Source organism: Triticum aestivum, chromosome 3A, assembly GCF_018294505.1.
Source record: "Triticum aestivum cultivar Chinese Spring chromosome 3A, IWGSC CS RefSeq v2.1, whole genome shotgun sequence".
NCBI classification, from domain to species: domain Eukaryota; kingdom Viridiplantae; phylum Streptophyta; class Magnoliopsida; order Poales; family Poaceae; genus Triticum; species Triticum aestivum.
Window position 1 is genome coordinate 684,697,921 of NC_057800.1, and position 22,798 is coordinate 684,720,718.

Below are 22,798 nucleotides of genomic sequence, written 5' to 3' on the forward strand. Positions count from 1 at the left end.
ATTGAGTTTGGTTTACTTTTATTTTGAAGTTACTAAAAACTTCAGAGTTTTTCAAAAAATGATGTGGAGACTCTTGAGGGGTTCATTGAGCCAAAGCTCGAAGGAAAAGGCACAAAAGCCTAAGTATAACCTGCCTCGCACCGCAGAGGTTCGGGCGTGTGAATGGCCTTCCGAGGATTTCTTAAGAGCAGCCGGGATTTATGAAGATTTTCATGAGTTGGCTCAGACTGCAGGCCTTATCGCTTTCCTCCACGACCAATGCGATCAGTATCTCTTGCTCACAAATATATTTCTGCAAAACTTTCATTTCCATTCTAGGATCTCACCACCTACGGTGGAGTTTTATTTATATGATGAGCATAAGGAGATGTCACTTTATGATTTCTGTCAGATTTGTTTAGTCCCTTTTGAGGGCAATACAGAAGAACCACATCATGATGATGTGGAGGGATTTATTGACACTATCACTATAGGGGAAACAAGGAAGGTTTCCGATGCACGAATCACTAGCATACACTTTCCTGGTTTACGTTATTTTGCATTATTTGCTAGTCGTTGCTTAATTGGTCGCGGAAACTGTGGAAACCTGAGTATCCCTGATATTATTATTTTGCACCACGGTTTATACGGTGATAACTCTTTTAGTATGGGTGGCATTATTGCCAAACGGTTAAGTCTGAACCGTACCAAGGGCCCGATCTTTGGAGGCATCTATGCCACACGCCTAGCTGCACATTTTAACATACCTATTAGGCATTATGAGAAGGAAGAAAAGGTGCTGCCTTGTGTTTATTTAGATTATAAAAGTATGGTAGCACATGATTTTATTGTTAAGAATAGGGAAGGAGAGCTTAAATATCAATTGTTCTTTAATAAACATCATCCTGAGACTATTACCTTGCCTGCTCCTTCTTTGTTTGATTTGACTATAGGCACGTACCTTGTTCCGTTGACGGCTATTCACGCCTACCGGAACCCTGCACCAGCCGAGGAGCTAGAGCTGGAACCATAATTTGATCCGTCACGACAGTCTAATTATCAGTGGGATCTAGAGATGATTGTCAGCCAGTGGCAATCAGAGTCTTCCTCTTCCGCATCACAGTACGACCCCAACTATTATTATGGATATCCGTCAGGCCAGCCGTGGCCATAGACCAACTTAGGCCAAAAGCCTAAGCTTGGGGGAGTACGTATTTCTCACCGACATTACATTTATGCTCACACACTCATTGCTAGATGTCGGTGCTCATACTTTTTAATTGTATCATACATGCTAGTTTATTTTCCTTTTTTATGCTTTCTTCTTGTGTGTTTAATAAACCTAAAGAAAAACCAAAAAAATTAGTTGTAGCTTTTAATTAGTTTACTTTCCATGCTTGTAGTAGTAATTAAAAAGAAAACCCAAAAAGATTTCCTGTTCTTCTTTTGCTTGTTGGGAGCTTTCCCATGTAAATAGTTTTATTTCTTTTCTTTTCCTTGGGGGTTGGTAGGAGAAGACCATAATTAAATTGTTGAAGTGGCTCTTATATGCATTATTGTTGATCTGACAAAAGAGCCCATATTGCCTTGTCATGTTTATTCAATGCCTGCAGATTCCAGCTTAGTCCAATGCATGTGCACTATTATTATTATTCACATCGTTCGGTCATGCAAGTGAAGGGTAATTATGATGATATATGATGGACTGGCTAAGATGAGAAAAGCTGGTATGAACTTGACCTCTTTTGTTTTTGTAAATATGATTAGTTCATCGTTCCTGATTCAGCATATTATGAATAAACATGTTTGCAATGACAACTAGAGATCATAGTTTCTTGTGCCATGCTTGATTAGCTATGAGTTATAATGGTCTACCTTGCGTGCCAACATGCTATTAAAATGGTTATGATGTGGTATGATAGGGTGGTATCCTCCTCTGAATGATTTAAGTGACTTGACTTGGCACATGTTCAGGCATGTAGTTGAAACAAAATCAACATAGCCTTCATGATATTTATGTTCATGGTGGATTATATCCTACTCATGCTTGCATTCAGTGTTGAGTAATTTTAATGCATGTTAATGACTGTTGTCGCTCTCTAGCTGGTCGCTTCCCAGTCTTTTTCTAGCCTTCACTTGTACTAAGCAGGAATACTGCTTGTGCATCCAATCCCTTAAACCCCAAAGTTATTCCACATGAGTCCACTATACCTACCTATATACGGTATCTACCTGCCGTTCCAAGTAAATTTGTATGTGCCAAACTCTAAACCTTCAAATAAATATCCTGTTTTGTATGCTCGAATAGCTCATGTATCAACTAGGGTTGTCTGTATCTTCCATGTTAGGCGGGTTATTCTCAAGAGGAGTGGACTCCGCTCCTCACTCACGAGATAAATGGCTGGTCACCGGGATGCCCAGTCCCATGCTTTATGTAAACTAAATCAAAATAATTTCAAACAAAACTCCCCCTAGGACTCTTGCTAGTTGGAGGCACTCGTTGTTTCGAGCAAGCCATGGATTGATGCTTGTGGTGGAAGGGGGAGTATAAACTTTACCATTCTGTTTGGGAACCGCCTATAATGTGTGTAGCATGGAAGATATCACCATCTCTTGGTTGTTATGTTGACAATGAAAGTATACCGCTCAAAATATCATTCACCTCTGTTTCAAAACCGAGCTCTGGCACCTCTACAAATCCCTGCTTCCCTCTGCGAAGGGCCTATCTATTTACTTTTATGTTGAGTCATCATCCTCTTATTAAAAAGCACCCGTTGGAGAGCACCGCTGTCATTTGCATTCATTATTGTTAGTTTACATTGAGTATGACTTGACTGGATCTCTTTTACCATGAATTACAATGTCTAGTCAGTCCTTGGTCTTTAAAGGTGCTCTGCATTTATGTTTTGCGGTCTCAGAAAGGGCTAGCGAGATACCATCCTGTTATATCATATTATGATTGTTTTGAGAAAGTGTTGTCATCCGAGATTTATTATTATGGCTCGCTAGTTGATTATACTATTGATATGAGTAAACTTGAGATCTATGCGTTATTGTGAATGTGGTTAGTTATAATCTTTGCTGAAAACTTGAATGCTGGCTTTACATATTTACAACAACAAGAGCAAATAGAGTTTGTAAAAGTTTTTCTTTGTCTCTTTCAGTTTGTCAACTGAATTGCTTGAGGACAAGCAAAGGTTTAAGCTTGGGGGAGTTGATACATCTCCAATGTATCTACTTTTCCAAACACTTTTGCCCTTGTTTTGGACTCTAACTTGCATGATTTGAATGGAACTAACCCGGACTGACGTTGTTTTCAGCAGAATTACCATGGTGTTATTTATGTGCAGGAGCAAACGTTCTCGGAATGACCTGAAACTTCACGGAGACACTTTTCAGAAAATAAGGAAAATACCTGCAAAAGATGAAGGCCAGGGGGGGCACCACCTTGCCACGAGGGTGGGGGGCGCTCCTGCCCCCCTAGGACGCGCCCCCTACCTCATGGGCCCCCTGTTGCCTCTCCGACTCCAACTCCACCTCCATATATTGAGTTTCGGGGAGAAAAAATCAGAGAGAAGAAATCATCGCGTTTTACGATATGGAGCCACCGCCAAGCCCTAAAACCTCTCGGGAGGGCTGATCTGGAGTCCGTTCGGGGCTCTGGAGAGGGGAATCCGTCGCCATCGTCATCGTCAACCATCCTCCATCACCGATTTCATGATGCTCACCGCCGTGCGTGAGTAATTCCATCGTAGGCTTGCTGGACGGTGATGGGTTGGATGGGATCTATCATGTAATCGAGTTAGTTTTGTTAGGGTTTGATCCCTAGTGTCCACTATGTTCTGAGATTGATGTTGCTACGACTTTGCTATGCTTAATGCTTGTCACAAGGGCCCAAGTGCCATGATTTCAGATCTGAACCTATTATGTTTTCATCAGTATATGAGTGTTCTTGATCCTATCTTGCAAGTCTATAGTCACCAATTATGTGTTATGATCCGTTAACCCCGAAGTGACAATCATCGGGATACTTCCAGGTGATGACCGTAGTTTGAGGAGTTCATGTATTCACTATGTGTTAATGCTTTGTTCCGGTTCTCTATTAAAAGGAGACCTTAATATCCCTTAGTTTTTGTAAAGACCCCGCTGCCACGGGAGGGTAGGACAAAAGATGTCATGCAAGTTCTTTTCCATAAGCACGTATGACTATGTTCGAAATACATGCCTACATTATATCAATGAAGTGGAGCTAGTTCTGTGTCACCCTAGGTTATGACTGTTACATGATGAACCGCATCTAGCATAATTCTCCATCACCAATCCATTGCCTACGAGCTTTCCATATATTGTTCTTCGCTTATTTACTTTTCCGTTGCTATTGCTATAATCACTACAAAATACCAAAAACTTTACTTTTACTACTATTACCTTTTGCTACCATTATCACCACTATCATATTACTTTGCTACTAAACACTTTGCTGCAGATATTAAGTTTCCAGGTGTGGTTTAATTGACGACTCAGCTGCTAATACTTGAGAATATTCTTTGGCTCCCCTTGTGTCGAATCAATAAATTTGGGTTGAATACTTTACCCTCGAAAATTGTTGCGATCCCCTATACTTGTGGGTTATCAACAGGCTTCTCCAAAAGTTTGTATAAAACCATATGCTTTGGTCACACTTATCAAAGCGTATATTCCAACTCCGAGAGGTTGCACCAGTCCATAAATGGATCGCTGGAGCTTGCACACTTTGTTAGCACCTTTTGGATCGACAAAACCTTCTGGTTGCATCATATACAACTCTTCTTTAAGATATTCATTAAGGAATGCAGTTTTGACATCTGTTTGCCAAATTTCATAATCATAAAATGCGGCAATTGCTAACATGATTCGGACGTACTTAAGCATCGCTACGGGTGAGGTCTCATCGTAGTCAAATCCTTGAACTTGTCAAAAACCTTTTGCAACAAGTCGAGCTTTGTAGACAGTAACATTACCGTCAGCGTCAGTCTTCTTCTTGAAGATCCATATATTGTATATGGCCTGCCGATCAACGGGAAAGTCAACCAAAGTCCATACTTTGTTCTCATACATGGATCCCATCTCAGATTTCATGGCCTCAAGCCATTTTGCGGAATCTGGGCTCATCATCGCTTCCTCATAGTTCGTAGGTTCTTCATGGTCAAGTAACATGACCTCCAGAACAGGATTACCGTACCACTCTAGTACGGATCTTACTCTGGTTGACCTACGAGGTTCTGTAGTAACTTGATCAGAAGTTTCATGATCATCATCATTAGCTTCCTCACTTACTGGTGTAGGAATCACTGGAACTTATTTTTGTGATGAACTACTTTCCAATAAGGGAATAGGTACAATTACCTCGTCAAGTTCTACTTTCCTCCTACTCACTTCTTTCAAGAGAAACCCCTTCTCTAGAAAGGATCCATTCTCAGCAACGAATATCTTGCCTTTGGATCTGTGATAGAAGGTGTACCCAACAGTCTCCTTTGGGTATCATATGAAGAAACATTTCTCCGATCTGGGTTCGAGCTTACTAGGTTGAAGCTTTTTCACATAAGCATCGCAGCCCCAAACTTTAAGAAACGGCAACTTGGGTTTCTTGCCAAACCACAGTTCATAAGGTGTCGTCTCAATGGATTTTGATGGTGCCCTATTTAATGTGAATCCAACCATCTCTAAAGCATAACCCCAAAATGATAGCGATAAATCAGTGAGACACATCATAGATTGCACCATATCTAATAAAATGCGGTTACGACGTTCGGACACACCATTACGTTGTGGTGTTCCAGGTGGCGTGAGTTGCGAAACTATTCCGCATTGTTTCAAATGAAGACCAAACTCATAACTCAAATATTCACCACTGTGATCAGATAGTAGAAACTTAAATTTCTTGTTATGATGATTTTGCACTTCACTCTGAAATTCCTTGAACTTTTCAAATGTTTCAGACTTATGTTTCATCAAGTAGATATACCCATATCTTCTCAAATCATCTATGAAGGTAAGAAAATTATGATACCCGCCGCGAGCATCAACACTCATCGGACCGCATACATCAGTGTGTATTATTTCCAACAAGTCTGTTGCTCGCTCAATTGTTCTGGAGAACGGAGTCTTAGTCATCTTGCCCATGAGGCAAGGTTCGCAAGCGTCAAGTGATTCATAATCAAGTGATTCCAAAAGTCCATCAGATTGGAGTTTCTTCATGCACTTTACACCAATATGACCTAAACGGCAGTGCCACAAATAAATTGCACTATCATTATTAAACTTATATCTTTTGGCTTCAATACTATGAACATGTGTATCACTACTATCAAGATTTAGTAAAACCAGACCACTCATCATGGGTGCATGACATAAAAGATATTATATTCATATAAATAGAACAACCATTATTCTCTGATTTAAATGAATAACCGTCTCGCACTAAACAAGATCCAGATATAATGTTCATGCTCAACGCTGGCACCAAATCACAATTATTTAGGTCAAAAACTAATCCCGAAGGTAGATGTAGAGGTAGTGTGCCGACGACGATCACATCAACTTTGGAACCATTTCCCACGCGCATCGTCACCTCGTCCTTAGCCAATCTTTGCTTAATTCATATCCCCTGTTTTGAGTTACAAATATTAGCAACAGAACCAGTATCAAATACCCAGGCGCTACTGCGAGCATTAGTAAGGTACACATCAATAACATGTATATCGAATATACCTTTCACTTTGCCATCCTTCTTATCCGCCAAATACTTGGGGCAGTTCCGCTTACAATGACCAGTCCCTTTGCAGTAGAAGCACTCAGTCTCAGGCTTAGGTCCAGACTTGGGTTTCTTCACTTGAGTAGCAACTTGCTTGCCGTTCTTCTTGAAGTTCCCCTTCTTCCCTTTACCCTTTTTCTTGAAATCGGTGGTCTTCTTGACCATCAACACTTGATGCTCTTTCTTGATTTCTACCTCTGTGGCCTTTAGCATTGCGAAGAGCTCGGGAGTTGTCTTATCCATCCCTTGCATATTATAGTTCATCATGAAGCTCTTGTAGCTTGGTGGCAGTGATTGAAGAACTCTGTCAATGACACTATCATTAGGAAGATTAACTCCCAGCTGAGTCAAGTGGTTGTGGTACCAAGACATTCCGAGTATATGTTCACTGACAGAACTATTCTCCTCCATTTTGCAGATGTAGAACTTATTGGAGACTTCATATCTCTCAATCCGGGCGTTTGCTTGAAATATTAACTTCAACTCCTGGAACATCTCATATGATCCATGACTTTCAAAACATCGTTGAAGTCCCGGTTCTAAGCCGTAAAGCATGGCGCACCGAACTATCGAGTAGTCATCAGCTTTGCTTTGCCAGGTGTTCACAACATCTCCCGTCGCGCCTGCAGCAGGTTTGTCACCTAGCGGTGCTTCCAGGACGTAATTCTTCTGTGCAGCAATGAGGATAATCCTCAAGTTACGGACCCAGTTTGTGTAGTTGCTACCATCATCTTTCAACTTAGCTTTCTCTAGGAATGCATTAAAATTCAACGGAACAATAGCACGGGTCATCTATCTACAACAACATAGACATGCAAAATACTACCAGGTACTAAGTTCATGATAAATTAAAGTTCAATTAATCAAATTACTTAAGAACTCCCACTTAGATAGACATCCCTCTAATCATCTAAGTGATCACGTGATCCATATCAACTAAACCATGTCTGATCATCACGTGAGATGGAGTAGTTTTCAATGGTGAACATCACTATGTTGATCATATATACTATATGATTCATGCTCGACCTTTCGGTCTAAGTGTTCCGAGGCCATATCTGCATATGCTAGGCTCGTCAAGTTTAACCCGGGTATTCTGCTTGTGCAAAACTGGCTTGCACCCGTTGTATGTGAACGTAGAGCTTATCACACCCGATCATCACGTGGTGTCTTGGCACGACGAACTGTAGCAACGGTGCATACTCAGGGAGAACACTTATACCTTGAAATTTAGTGAGAGATCACCTTGTAATGCTACCGCCGAACTAAGCAAAATAAGATGCATAAAGGATAAACATCACATGCAATCAATATAAGTGATATGATATGGCCATCATCATCTTGTGCCTTTGATCTCCATCTTCAAAGCACCGTCATGATCACCATCGTCACCGGCTTGACACCTTGATCTCCATCGAAGCATCATTGTCGTCTCGCCAGCTATTGCTTCTACGACTATCGCTACCGCTTAGTGATAAAGTAAAGCAATTACATGGCGATTGCATTTCATACAATAAAGCGACAACCATATGGCTCCTGCCAGTTGCCGATAACTCGTTTACAAAACATGATCATCTCATACAATAAAAGTTTAGCATCATGTCTTGACAATATCACATCACAACATTCCCTGCAAAAACAAGTTAGACGTCCTCTACTTTGTTGTTGCAAGTTTTACGTGGCTGCTACGGGCTTCTAGCAAGAACCATTCTTACCTACGCATCAAAACCACAATGCGCTATAGTGATTGATTTTTGATCTTCATAAAGAACCATGTTCATTGAATCCAATTCAACTAAAGTTGGAGAATCTGACACCCACTAGCCACCTGTGTGCGAAGCACGTCGATAGAACCAGTCTCGCGTAAGCATACGCGTAATGTCAGTCTGAGTTGCTTCATCCAACAATACCACTGAATCAAGAATCAACTAGTGACGGCAAGCAATATGTATATACCCACGCCCACAACTCCTTTGTGTTCTACTCGTGCATATAACATCTACACATAGATCTAGGTGATGCATAGCAACGAGAGGGAAGAGTGTTGTCCACATACCCTCGTAGACCGTAAGAGGAAGCGTTATGACAACGCGGTTGATCTAGTCGTACGTCTTCATGATCCGACCGATCCTAGCATCGAAGGTACGGCACCTCCGTGATTTGCACACGTTCAGCTCGGTGATGTCCCGCGAACTCTAGATCCAGCTGAGTGTCGAGGGAGAGTTTCGTGAGCATGACGACGTGATGACGGTGATGATGAAGCTACCGGCGCAGGGCTTCGCCTAAGCACTGCAACAATATGATCGAGGTGGAAATTTGTGGAGGGGGGACCACACACGGCTAAACAATCAACTTGTGTGTCTATGGGGTGCCCTCTCCCCCGCATATAAAGGAGTGGAGGAGGGGGAGGGCCGGCCCCCCTATGGCGCGCCCAAGGGAGTCCTACTCCTACTGGGAGTAGGATTCCCCCCCCCCCCTTCCCTGGTTGGATTAGGAGAGGGAGGAAGGGGGAGAGAGGGGGAAGGAAAGGGGGGCCGCCCCCACCCAATTCAGATTGGGCTTCGGGGGGCGCCCCCTCCTAGGCTCCCTTCTCTCTCCCACTATGGCCCAATAAGGCCCATATACTTCCCGGGGGGTTCCGGTAACCCCTCGGTACTCCGGTATATGCCCGAACTCACCTGGAACCATTCCGATGTCCAAACATAGGCTTCCAATATATTGATCTTTATGTCTCGACCATTCCGAGACTCCTCGTCATGTCCATGATCATATCCGGGACTCCGAACTACCTTCGGTACATCAAAACACATAAACTCATAATACCGATCGTCACCAAACGTTAAGCATGTGGACCCTATGGGTTCGAGAATGATGTAGACATGACCGAGACTCATCTCCGGTCAATAACCAATAGCGGAAGCTGGATGCTCATCTTGGTTCCTACATATTCTATGAAGATCTTTATCGGTCAAACCGCATAACAACATACGTTGTTCCCTTTGTCATCGATATGTTACTTGCTCGAGATTCGATCGTCGGTATCTCAATACCTAGTTCAATCTCATTACTGGCAAGTCTCTTTACTCGTTCCGTAATGCAACATCCCGTAACTAACTCATTAGTTACACTGCTTGCAAGGCTTATAATGATGCACATTACCGAGAGGGCCTAGGGATACCTGTCCGATACATGGAGTGACAAATCCTAATCTCGATCTATGCCAACTCAACAAACACCATAGGAGACACCTTTAGAGCATCTTTATAGTCACCCGGTTACGTTGTGACGTTTGATAGCACACTAAGTGTTCCTCTGGTATTCGGGAGTTGCATAATCTCATAGTCATAGGAACATGTATAAGTTATGGATAAAGCAATAGCAACAAACTAAACGATCATCGTGCTAAGCTAATGGATGGGTCAAGTCAATCACATCATTCTCTAATGATGTGATCCCGTTAATCAAATGACAACTCATGTCTATGGTTAGGAAACATAACCATCTTTGATTAACGAGCTAGTCAAGTAGAGGCATACTAGTGACACTTTGTTTGTCTATGTATCCACACATGTACTAAGTTTCTGGTTAATACAATTCTAGCATGAATAATAAACATTTATCATGATATAGGGAAATATAAATAACAACTTTATTATTGCCTCTAGGGCATATTTCCTTCAGTGGGACACCACATTATGTTGATATTATGAACGAACTTGCTACACCCATACCAGTGATTAATAAAAAAAGTTTATCTAGATCGAGACACCACTTCTTATCTCAAAAGGTGTGCCAAAGGTAAGGATGCATGTAAACATATCAGATTCCTTCAAAAGCAAGCCTTACTTTGGGTTGTGTGACCCTGGATCCCTAGTCAATATTATTCACTATACACTTTATGCAAAAATTAATGAGGAAATATCACCATGTTCTCTTGAGCCAACTAATGTTGTTATTAAGCTTGCAGATAAGACTGGTAGAAAACCATGTGGAATTCTTAAAGATGTCTATGTTATAATATGATCACTCATTTATCCCATTGATGTTTATGTACTAATGAATTTTGAGGATAAAAATTGTCCTATTGTTTTTGGAACCTCTTTCCTGAATGTTGCAGGGGCATATATCAAAAAGAAAACTATCTCCATGAAATCAGGGATGAGATTATTAAATTCCCATTCTCTTTAGTCTTAAGCAAATCATATCAAGAAGAAGCTCAAGATGAGGAGGAACAAAAATTTGATGAACTAGCTGAAATTCATCTCCAAACCCCGGAAGATGAAATTGAGCGGATCCTGGTAAGAACCGAGTCTCTGTTTGAAGGATAGAAAGAGGAGATTGAAATGATAATGGATGCTACTTTAATAGTTTGCCCGCGCTTAAGTAAAGTGTATGAGGTACTTGAAAGGAAAGGAGATGAAGAACTACCTCCTCCTAACCTAAAACATTACCAAAAGGGCTAAGGTGTGAGTTTATGGATGACACAAATAGGTTTCCTGTTATTGTTAGTGCTGACCTTCCATGAAAATAGAAAGGGAAGCTCTTAATGGTGCTAAGTAAAAAACGTAAATCTTTAGGATATTCAATGAAGGATGTAAAGGGGATACATCCATCCATATATTCTCATGATATTCCCACTGAAGAAGGAGCTAAATCGGTGATTGAAAGTCAGTGAAGACTGCACTCCGCTTCCAAGAATGTAGTAAGAAAAGAAGTAATATGTCTTCTTGACGCAGGGGTAATTTACCCTATCTGTGATAGTAAGTGGGTAAGTCCAGTCCATTGCATTCCTAAAAAAGGGAGGAATCTCCTTAGTGACTAACGAAAATAATGACCTAGCCCCTGAAGGAAATATGCCCTAGAGGCAATAATAAAGTTGTTATTTATATTTCCTTATATCATGGTAAATGTTTATTATTCATGCTAGAATTGTATTAACTGGAAACTTGATACATGTGTGGATACATAGACAAAACAGAGTGTCCCTAGTATGTCTCTACTTGACTAGCTCGTTAATCAAAGATGGTTAAGTTTCCTGGCCATAGACATGTGTTGTCATTTGATGAACGGGATCACATCATTAGAGAATGATGTGATGGACAAGCCCATCCGTTAGCTTAGCATCATGATCATTTAGTTTTATTGCTATTGCTTTCTTCATGACTTATACATGTTCCTCTGACTATGAGATTATGCAAATCCCGAATATCGGAGGAACACCTTGTGTGTTATCAAACATCACAACATAATTGGGTGATTATAAATATGCTCTACGGGTGTCTACAATGGTGTTTGTTGAGTTGGCATAGATCGAGATTAGGATTTGTCACTCCATGTATCGGAGAGGTATCTCTGGGCCCTCTCGGTAATGCACATCACTATAAGCCTTGCAAGCAATGTGACTAATGAGTTAGTTGCGGGATGATGTATTATGAAACAAGTAAAGAGACTTGCAGGTAACGAGATTGAACTAGGTATGATGATACCGACGATCGAATCTCGGTCAAGTAACATACCGATGACAAAGGGAATGACATATGTTGTTATGCGGTTTGACCGATAAAGATCTTCGTAGAATATCTAGGAGCCAATATGAGCATCCAAGTTCCGCTATTGGTTATTGACCAGATATGTGTCTCGGTCAAGTCTACATAGTTCTTGAACCCATAGGGTCCGCACGCTTAACGCTCGATGATGATTTATATTATGAGTTATGTGATTTGATGACTGAAGTTGGTTCGGAGTCCCGGATGAGATCACAGACATGATGAGGAGTCTCGAAATGGTCGAGAGGTAAAGATCGATATATTGGAAGGCTATATTCGGACATCGGAATGGTTCTGAGTGATTCGGGTATTTTTCGGAGTACCAGAGAATTACGGGAATTCGCCGGGGGAAGTTAATGGGCCTTATTGGGATTTAGTGGAGAGAGGGAAGAAGGGCCACGAGGTGACGCGCGCCTCCCCCCTGCCCAAACCGAATTGGACAAGGGGTGCGGGCGTGCCCCCCCCCCCTTCCTTCTCCCCCTCCGTCCTTTCCTTCTTTCGTACTCCAAAAAGGAAAGGGAATCCTACTAGGACTTGGGAGTCCTAGTAGGACTCCCTACACTTGGCGTGCCCCTAGGAGGGCCGGCCTCTCTCCCTCCCTCCTTTATATATGTGGGCAGGGGCACCCAAAAGGGATACCAAGTCTTCTCTTAGCCGTGTGCGGTGCCCCCTCCACAGTTACACACCTTGGTCATATCGTCGTAGTGCTTAGGCGAAGCCCTGCGTCGGTAACTTAATCATCACCGTTACTAGGCCATCATGCTGACGGAACTCTCCCTCGTCCTCAACTGGATCAAGAGCTCGAGGGACGTCATTGTGCTGAACGTGTGCTGTACACGGAGGTGCCGTACGTTCGGTACTTGGATCGGTTGGATCGTGAAGACGTTCGACTACATCAACCGTGTCACTAACGCTTCCGCTTTCGGTCTACGATGGTACATGGACACACTCTCCCGTATCATTGCTAGGCATCTCCTAGATAGATCTTGCATGATCGTAGGTAAATTTTTGAAATACTGTGTTCCCTAACAGTGTGGCATCCGAGCCAGGTCTATGCGTAGATGTTATATGCACGAGTAGAACACAATGAGTTGTGGGCGATAATAGTCATACTGCTTACCACCAACGTCTTACTTTGATTCGGCGGTATTGTTGGATGAAGCGGCCCGGACCGACATTACATGACCGCGTTCATGAGACTGGCTCTATCGATGTGCTTCACACACAAGTGGCTGGCGGGTGTCTGTTTCTTCAACTTTAGTTGAATCGAGTTTGACTACGGCCGGTCCTTATTGAAGGTTAAAACAACACACTTGATGAAAAATCATTATGATTTTGATGCGTAGGTAAGAACGGTTCTTGCTAGAAGCCCGTAGCAGCCACGTAAAACTTGCAACAACAAAGTAGAGGACGTCTAACTTGTTTTTGCAGGGCATGTTGTGATGTGATATGGTCAAGACGTGATGAGATATACATTGTTGTATGAGATGATCATGTTTTTTAGAAGTTATTGGCAACTAGAAGGAGCCTTATGGTTGTCGCTTTATTGTATGAAATTCAATCGCCATGTAATGGCTTTACTTTATCACTAAGCGGTAGCGATAGTCGTGGAAGCAATAGTTGGCGAGACGACAACGATGCTACGATGGAGATCAAGGTGTCAAGACGGTGACGATGGAGATCATGACGGTGCTTTGGAGATGCAGATCGAAGGCACAAGATGATGATGGCCATATCATGTCACATATTTTGATTGCATGTGATGTTTATCTAGTATGCATCTTATTTTGCTTAGTACGGCGGTAGCATTATAAGATGATCCCTCACTAAATTTCAAGGTATAAGTATTCTCCCTGAGTATGCACCATTGCGATAGTTCGTCGTGCTGAGACACCACGTGATGATCGGGTGTGATAAGCTCTAAGTTCACATACAACGGGTGCAAGACAGTTTTGCACACGCGGAATACTCGGGTTAAACTTGACGAGCCTAGCATATGCAAATATGGCCTCGGAACACTGAGACTGAAAGGTCGAACGTGAATCATATAGTGGATATGATCAACATAGAGATGTTCACCATTGAAAACTACTCATTCTCACGTGATGATCTGACATGGTTTAGTTGATATGGATCACGTGATCATTTAGATGACTAGAGGGATGTCTATCTAAGTGTGAGTTCTTAAGTAATATGATTAATTCAACTTTAATTTATCATGAAGTTAGTCCTGATAATATTTGCAAATTTTGTTGTAGATCAATAGCTCATGTTATAGATCCCCGTTTATTTTTGATATGTTCCTAGAGAAAAATAAGTTGAAAGATGATAGTAGCAATGATGCGGACTGGATCCATGATCTGAGGATTATCCTCATTGTTGCACAGAAGAATTATGTCCTTGATGCACCGCTAGGTGATGAACCTTTTGCAGGAGTAGATGCAGGCGTTATGAACGTTTGGCAAGCTCGGTATGATGACTAGTTGATAGTTTAGTGCGCCATGCTTTACGGCTTAGAACTAGGACTTCAAAAATGTTTTGAACGCCACGAAGCATATAAGATGTTCCAAGAGCTGAAATTGGTATTTCAGACTCATGCCCAAGTCGAGAGGTATGAGACCTCTGACAAGTACTTTGCCTACAAGATGGAGGAAAATAGCTCAACTAGTGAGCATGTGCTCAGAATGTCTGAGTACTACAATCGCTTGAATTAAGTGGGAGTTAATCTTCCAGATAAGATAGTGATTGACAGAGTTCTCTAGTCACTATCACCAAGTTACTGGAACTTCATGATGAACTATAATATGCAAGGGATGACGAAAACAATTCCCGAGCTCTTCGCGATACTGAAAGCGGCGAAGGTAGAAATCAAGAAAGAACATCAAGTGTTGGTGGTTAACAATACCACTAGTTTCGAGAAAAGGGGCAAAGGAAAAGAAAGGGAACTTCAAAGAATGGCAAGCAAGTTGCCACTCCTGTGAAGAAACCCAAAGCTAGACCTAAGCATGAAACTGAGTGCTTCTACTGCAAAGGGAATGCTCACTGGAAGCGGAACTACCCCAAATATTTAGTGGATAAGAAGGATACCAAAGTGAAAGATATATTTGATATACATGTTATTGATGTGTACTTTACTAGTGTTCATAATAACCCCAGGGTATTTGATACCGGTTCAGTTGCTATGATTAGTGACTCGAAAGAGGAGTTACAAAATTAACAGAGACTAGTTGAGGGCGAGGCAACGATATGTGTTGGAAGTGATTCCAAGGTTGATAAGATCACCATCGCATACTCCCTTTACCTTCAGGATTAGTGTTGAACCTAAATAAATGTTATTTGGTGTTTGTGTTGAGCATGAATATGACTGGATCATGTTTATAGCAATATGGTTATTCATCTAAGTTAGAGAATAATTGTTGTTCTGTTTACATGAATAAAACCTTCAATGGTCATACACCTAATGTGAATGGTTTGTTGAATCTCGATCGTGGTTATACACATATTCATAATATTGATGCCAAAAGATGCAAAGTTGATAATGATAGTGCAAAATATTTGTGGCACTGCCATTTAGGTCATATTGGTGTAAAGCGCATGAAGAAACTCCATGCTGATGGGCTTTTGGAATCACTTGATTATGAATCACTTGATGCTTGCAAACCATGCCTCATGGGAAAGATGACTCCATTCTCCGAAACAATGGAGCGAGCAACTGACTTATTGGAAATAATACATACTGATGTATATGGTCCGATGAGTGTTGAGGCTCGCGGCGGGTATCGTTATTTTCCGACCTTGACAGATGATTAGAGCAGATATGGGTATATCTACTTGATGAAACACAAGTCTGAAACATTTGAAAAGTTCAAAGAATTTCAGAGTGACGTGGAAAATCATCGTAACAAGAAAATAGAGTTTTTGTGATCTGATCGTGGAGGTGAATATTTGAGTTATGAGTTTGGTCATCATTTGAAACAATGTGGAATAGTTTCACAACTCATGCCACTTGGAACACCACAGCATAATGGTGTGTCCGAACGTCGTAACCGTACTTTATTAGATATGGTGCGATCTATGATGTCTCTTACCGATTTACCACTATCATTTTGGGGTTATGCATTAGAGACAACTGCATTCATGTTAAATAGGGCACCATCTAAATCCGTTGAGGCGACACCGTATGAACTATGGTTTGGCAAGAAACCAAAGCTGTTGTTTCTTAAAGTTTGGGGCTGCGATGCTTATGTGAAAAAGCTTCAACCTAATAAGCTCGAACCCAAATCGAAGAAATGTGTCTTCATAGGATACCCAAAGGAGACTCTTGGGTACACCTTCTATCATAGATCCGAAGGCAAGATATTGATTGCTAAGAATGGATCCTTTCTAGAGAAGGAGTTTCTCTCGAAATAAGTGAGTGGGAGGAAAGTAGAACTTGATGAGGTAATTGTACCTTCTCCTGAATTGGAAAATGGTTCATCACAGAAATCAGTTCCAGTGATGCCTACACCAATTAGTGAAGAATTTAATGATGATGATCATGAAACTTCAGATCAAGTTACTACCGAACCTCGTAGGTCGACCAGAGCATGATACACACTAGAGTGGTACGATAATCCTGTTCTGGAAATCATGTTACTAGACCATGATGAACCTACGAACTATCAGGAAGCAATGATGAGCCCAGATTCCACGAAATGGCTTGAGACCATGAAATCTGAGATAGAATCCATGTATGAGAACAAAGTGTGGACTTTGGTGGACTTGCCCGATGATCGGCAAGCCATTGAGAATAAATGGATCTTCAAGAGGAAGATGGACGTTGATAGTAGTGTTACTATCTACAAAGCTCGACTTGTCGAAAAGGGTTTTTGACAAGTTCAAGGTGTTGACTACGATGAGATTTTCTCACTCGTATCGATGCTTAAAGTTTGTTTGAATCATGTTAGAAATTGCCACATTTTATGAAATCTGACAAATGGATGTCAAAACTACATTCCTTAATGGATATCTGAAAGAAGAGTTGTATATGATGCAACCGGAAGGTTTTGTCGATCCAAAATGTGCTAACAAAGTGTGCAAGCTACAGCAATCCATCTATGGACTGGTGCAAGCATCTTGGAGTTGGAATATATGCTTTGATGAGTTGATTAAAGCATATTGTTTTATACAGACTTGCAGTGAAGCCTGTATTTACAAGAAAGTGAGTGGGAGCACTACATCCTTTTTGATAAGTATATGTGAATGACATATTGTTGATCAGAAATGATGTAGAGTTTTCTGGAAAGCATAAAGGGGTGTTTGAAAGGAGTTTTTCAAAGAAAGACCTCGGTGAAGCTGCTTACATATTGGGCATCAAGATCTATAGAGATAGATCAAGACGCTTGATAAGATTTTTCAATGAGTACATACCATGACAAGATTTTGAAGTAGTTCTAAATGGAATGGTCAAAGAAGGAGTTCTTGCCTGTATTGCAAGGTTGAGTAAGACTCAAAACACGACCACGGCAGAAAATAGAAAGAGAATGAAAGTCATTCCCTATACCTCAGCCATAGGTTCTATAAAGTTTGCTATGCTATGTACCAAACCTATTGTGTACCTTGCCATGAGTTTGGCAAGGGGGTACGATATTGATCCAGGAGTGGATCACTAGACAGCGGTCAAAATTATCCTTAGAAAACTAAGGAGATATTTCTCGGTTATGGAGGTGATAAAGAGTTCGCCGTAAAGAGTTATGTCGATGCAAGCTTTTACACCGATCCAGATGACTCTAAGTCTCAATCTGGATACATATTGAAAGTGGGAGCAATTAGCTAAAGTAGCTCCATGCAGAGCATTGTAGACATAGAAAAATTACAAAATACATACAGCTCTGAATGTGACAGATCCATTGACTAAACTTCTCTCACAAGCAAAACATGATCACACCTTAGTACTCTTTGGGTGTTAATCACATGGCGATGTGAACTAGATTATTGACTCTAGTAAACCCTTTAGGTGTTGGTCACATGGTGATGTGAAATAATCACATAAAGATGTGAACTATTGGTGTTAAATCACATGACGATGTGAACTAGATTATTAACTCTAGTGCGAGTGGGAGACTGAAGGAAATATTCCCTAGAGGCAATAATAATGTTGTTATTTATATTTCCTTATATCATGATAAATATTTACTATTCATGCTAGAATTGTATTAACTAGAAACTTGATACATGTGTGGATACATAGACAAAACAGAGTGTCCCTAGTATGCCTCTACTTGACTAGCTCATTAATCAAAGATGGTTAAGTTTCCTGACCATAGACATGTGTTGTCATTTGATGAACGGGATCACATCATTAGAGAATGATGTAATGGAGAATACCCATCCGTTAACTTAGCATAATGATCATTTAGTTTTATTGCTATTGCTTTCTTCATGACTTATACATGTTCCTCTGACTATGAGATTATGCAACTCCCGAATACCGGAGGAACACCTTGTGTGCTATCAAACGTCACAATGTAACTGGGTGATTATAGAGATGCTCTACAGGTGTCTCCAATGGTGTTTGTTGAATTGGCATAGATTGAGATTAGGATTTGTCACTCCGTGTATCGGAGAGGTATCTCTAGGCCCTCTCGGTAATGCACATCACTATAAGCCTTGCAAGCAGTGTGACTAATGAGTTAGTTGTGGGATGACGCATTACGGAATGAGTAAAGAGACTTTCCGGTAACGAGATTGAACTAGGTATGATGATACCGACGATCGAATCTCGGGCAAGTAACATACCAATGACAAAGGGAATGACATATGTTGTTATGCGGTTTGACTGATAAAGGTCTTCGTAGAATATGTAGGAGCCAATATAAGCATTCAGGTTCCGGTATTGGTTATTGACCGGAGATGTGTCTCGGTCTTGTCTACATAGTTCTCGAACCCGTAGGGTCCGCACACTTAACGTTCGATGACGATTTATATTATGAGTTATGTGATATGATGACCGAAGTTTGTTCAGAGTCCCGGATGAGATCACAGACATGACGAGGAGTCTTGAAATGGTCGAGAGGTAAAGATCAATATATTGGAAGGCTATATTCGGACATCGGAATGGTTCTAAGTGATTCGGGTATTTTTCAGAGTACCGGAGAGTTACGGGAATTCGCCAGGGGAAGTTAATGTGCCTTATTGGGCTTTAGTGGAGAGAGGGAAGAAGGGCCACGAGGTAGCGCGCGCCTCCCCCCTGCCCAAACCGAATTGGACAAGGGGTGGGGGCGCCCCCCCCCCCCCTTTCCTTCTCCCTCTCCCTCCTTTCCTTCTTTCCTACTCCGAAAAGGAAAGGGAATCCTACTAGGACTTGGGAGTCCTAGTAGGACTCCCTACACTTGGCGTGCCCCTAGGAGGGTCGACCTCTCTCCCTCCCTCCTTTATATACGTGGGCAGGGGCACCCCAAAGAGACACCAAGTCTTTTCTTAGCCGTGTGCGGTGCCCCCCTCCACAATTACACACCTTGGTCATATCGTCCTAGTGCTTAGGCCAAGCCCTGCGCCGGTACCTTAATCATCACCATCGCCATGCCGTCATGCTGACAGAACTCTCCCTCGTCCTCAACTGGATCAAGAGCTCGAGGGACGTCATTGTGTTGAACGTGTGTTGAACACGAAGGTGCTGTACATTTGGTACTTGGATCGGTTGGATCATGAAGACGTTCGACTACATCAACCACGTTACTAAACGCTTCTGCTTTCGATCTACGAGGGTACATGGACACACTATCCCGTCTCGTTGATATGCATCTCCTAGATAGATCTTGCGTGATCGTAGGTAAAATTTTGAAATACTGTGTTCCCCAACAGTCCCTACTAGGGCTATTGTTGGATATAGAATGTGTGTTGTTTTAAGGAAATGAAATAACTGGACCCGGAAAGATCACTACCTACTACCCTTTATAAATGAGATATTGGACAGGTTGGCCAACAACTCTTATTTTTCTATCTCGATGGATATTCCGGATTTTCGCAAATACATATCTGACCTGAAAACCAAGAAAAACTACCTTCACTTACCCATACGGTACATATGCATGTCTTCCTTTAAAAATTTCTAGCCTTCGCTCAACCACCTTGTCTACGTTATTATTACTGGCTTCTGCGTGGGCACGGTTGTTATATCTATACTTAACTATGACATGGTCTCTCTTCTTCCCAAAGTTAAGGGTGTGGATAACATATGGCTGTTTAGACCGATTGCCCTGATTAATAACATCACCAAATTTCCTTCGAAGGGGTTCGCGACTAGGTTGTCTTACATTACTCACAAGGTCATAGGGAAGCAGCAATTGGCCTTTATTAAAGGGTGTTTCATTTTGGATGGCTTTCTTAGTTTACATGAAATTTTACATGACCTTAAATCGAGGCAGTGTAACACGGTGATCATCAAGTTGGACTTCGAAAAGCATATAATTCGGTTAATTGGTCTTTCCTTCGCAACGTACTTCTGGCCAAGGGCTTTGACGACGCCGACATGCACCGCCTCATGCAACTTGTGTGCCCCCTTGTGGGGGGGGGGGGACATGGTTGTGAATGTGAATGGGGGTGGTCATCCCTTTCTTCAAAAATGTCAGGGGCCTTAGACAAGGGATCATGTCTCCCCTATACTATTCAACTTCGTGGATGATGCCTTCTCTTGCATTCTCAACCGTGTTGCTGCCACGGGCCATATCTCCCTGGTTGTCTCCCACCTGATCCTGCCTGGTGTTTCGCACTTGCAATATGTTGATGATACTATCATCTTGGTTGAGAACTCTGACCGATAGATCGCGAACTTTAAATTCCTCTTTTTCTCCTTCGAGGAGCTCTCCGGGCTTAAGGTTAATTTTTCTAAGAGTGAAGTTCTAGTTTTGGGTGCCCCCGCTAAGGAGGCGTGCAGGGTAACTAACCTTTGAAACTGCAAACTTGGGTCCTTTCCTTTTAATTACCTTGTCCTTCCGATCTCTCCCCTCAAACAGCTTGCCAAAGACTTTACGTTCTCGGTTACCAAGGTTGGTAATCGAGTCATGCCCTGGAGGAGTCATTACAACACGATGGCTACTAAGGTGTGTCTCAAAAATGTGTGTCTCTCTTCCCTTCCTATGTTTCTTATGGGCTTTTACCGTCTCCTTGAAGGTATTCACGTTGGCTTTGATAAACATAGGGGCGGTTTCTTTTGGAACTCCGTAGATAACAAAAAGAAGTATAGGATGGTTAAGTGGAAGGTGATTTGTCGGCCAAAAAACCTTGGCGGGTTGGGTATTGTGGACACCTCTATTATGAACAAATGCCTTATCCTTAAATGGTGGTGGTGCATTCTTATGGCCGACGCTAGTGAGCTTTTGCTGTGCGTTCTCAAGGCTAAGTACTTCCCATCCTCCAACCCTCTATCGGTGTCTGCGTCAGGCGGTTGTCAGTTCTGGAGTCGACTCCTTAAAGTTCGAGATGATTTTAGAGCTCTTGTTAAATTTTGGCGATGGTACGTCTGTTAGGTTTTGGCTGGATTGGTGGAAAGGGGATGGCCCCCTGGCGATTTCCTTCCGTGTTATTTTCTCTTTTGTTGCCTTCCCCTCGATCTCCATCGCGGAGGTCGCGGCCAGACAGTTGGATCTCGGTTTTCGCCAATCCCTGTCTCCGAAAGAGCTGGATGATTGGCACCGTCTTGCTGTCGTTTTCCATGTGCTCTCGGAATCTACAGATGTGGTCTCTTGGCATCATTCGTCATCTGGCCAGTTTTCTGTGAAGTCTTGTTATCGCCAGTTGATCTCTGGTGTTCCTTCTTATAGGTTGCGTTCTGTGTGGAAGGCTCGTATTCCTCCCAAGATTAAATTTTTTATGTGGCAGGGGATCCGCGGGTGGTCACCAGCCGCGGATCAAACTAGGAAAAGGAATGGGCCCCGCTCCGAGTTCATCTCCCTTTGTGGACATCCCGAAGATACTAATCATATCATGTTTCGGTGCCCTCTTGCTTTGCTTTTCTAGAGCTGTCTTAGGGACTGGCTTGGGGCCGGTGTCTTGGGCCCCCACTTGCTTTGGTGAGCTTTGATCCCTCGTCTCTAATCTAGTGGGTTGGGTCAAGCGGGTTTTCTGGGTTGGCTTTTCTGTCATGTGTTGGACGTTGTGGGCCATCAGGAACAAATTTACCATTGAGCAGGTGTTCCCTAACAAGCCGGTTGACTGCATTTTTAAAATTTCTATTTTATTGCAGCAGTGGACATCTCTAACTAAGGGCGATGACGTGGCGGCTGTGGAGCTCCTGACTCTCGCGTGCGGACAACGATGAACTCCGTCTTGGTCAGGGGTCGGGCCAGATGTAGTTGGGGATGGTGCTACGTCGCCGTCTTCATTCTGTCGTGCTTCTGGTTATCTCCTTTGGCCTGCATGCCTCATTACTGGTTGTGGCCTGCTAGTCATTTGGAACTTGTTTCCATAGGTTTCTTTCTACCTGCCATGGGTGTTTGCTGAA